Below are 1691 nucleotides of genomic sequence, written 5' to 3' on the forward strand. Positions count from 1 at the left end.
CCAGCTTAAAATCCGACGAGAACTGAAGAGAAAGCACAACGGGCAATTAAAAGGTATTGCATGATCAAAGACCAAAGTGGAATCCTTGTTAACACATGAAGATAATGTATTAGTTTCATGAAATGAAGACAATACCACAAATTACAATATTCAGGTATTCTGCTGCTGTGTAATTATCAGAAAGGACCACGGAACAATGTATTTGGTGTAGTGTTGCTCGTTTAGTCCAACTATGTACTACAGTATTGAACATCGTGTACATATAGTTGTGAACTGAGGCTGGTATACTGCAATGTAGCATGAAATAAATATTGGTGCACAGAATAAAATATTTCCAGACTGTTGTAACAGAGGATGAATGGTAGAAAGGTGATTTGCAATATGCCAGCAGATATGCAACCTGAAGTAACAGTTTTTCATGAAAGAGCGTGGTAGAATTTACAAACAAATCTGAACAGCAAAAATTGGCAGCACAGTGGGGCATAATTAACTGGTATTTATCGCATAAAATGAACTTGATTCACGGTGGAACGCAACAAAAAGGTATGCGAGTCAAGTGGATGAAAGCATTAACAATCCATTGTGCAGACGTCAGATGAAATTCTGAACCGGTGTAAATCCAATGTAAGGTAACGACGAATTGATCCAGCGACTCGATGATAAACGTTTACGGTTGAGCAAGAAAAAAAAAGAAGCAAATTGACTGGAATACTGGTGGAAATCGATTTATAACCAATAGTGATGTGTCACATTACTTGGTGGAGGTAGTAATTTTAAACCAACAATAGTAAAATAGTTCAATGGAGTAGCTTAGTTGAATAACTAGTGTGGTTTGGAGGCTGCAATGCTAAGCTGATGACTGCCTATGAAAAATGACAGCGTGAATCCAGGACATTATTCTCCTCCAGTACATTGCTTCTAATAGGAGCGGATGCGACCGACAAGACCGATACGAGAGGGCACTGAAAGCAACGGCCTGTTGATGACGTCTCCTTTCTTCATGCATTCGGATTCAAAGCGATCTATTCCAGCATCACACACGGACTTCCATGCCTTCCGATTAACAGTCAACGCCTTCAGCCGATTGGGAAGGACACTGCATGAAACAAGAGACCGCGACAATGGTGGGATAATTAAGAGAGCTGGCACAACAGAAGTTCTTCAGTGACAAATAGAACTGGGGTGTTGGTAGTGCACTGGATAAATCACAACAGCATTAATGTCAAAAGACAAAACACTTCAGAAATGACAGGACATATAGCACGGCAGAATTAATGTTGATGATGCAAGAGTTGCGAAGAGATATTACAGAAATTGTGGTTCTGGTAACACTAAAACAAAGAAGCTCAAAGCAGCAAACGTAGTCCAGTGACAAATTGATCCATAAAGTACTAACCGCTTTCACCGAGGACTTATGTATTTATCAAAAAGGAAAACGGTAGTAACTTCACGTCCCCACTCCACATTTCATTAAACAAAATCGGCCGAAGTTACGCTTCATCACTTCTACATCTGATTTTTTTTTTTTAAACATTTGACTTATATAAATAAAAAGACACAAAGAAAAAACACGTGATTGTTTGGGGCTAAAGACGGTGGCGGGGGAAGATGTGGAATTGTCGATTAGTCGCTGTTAAGAATCATGGATGAATTTATTTAGAGAAATTATTCCGAAATGAAAAGCGGCTTGT

This window comes from Octopus bimaculoides, chromosome 5 (assembly GCF_001194135.2).
Source record: "Octopus bimaculoides isolate UCB-OBI-ISO-001 chromosome 5, ASM119413v2, whole genome shotgun sequence".
Classification (NCBI taxonomy): Eukaryota; Metazoa; Mollusca; class Cephalopoda; order Octopoda; family Octopodidae; genus Octopus; species Octopus bimaculoides.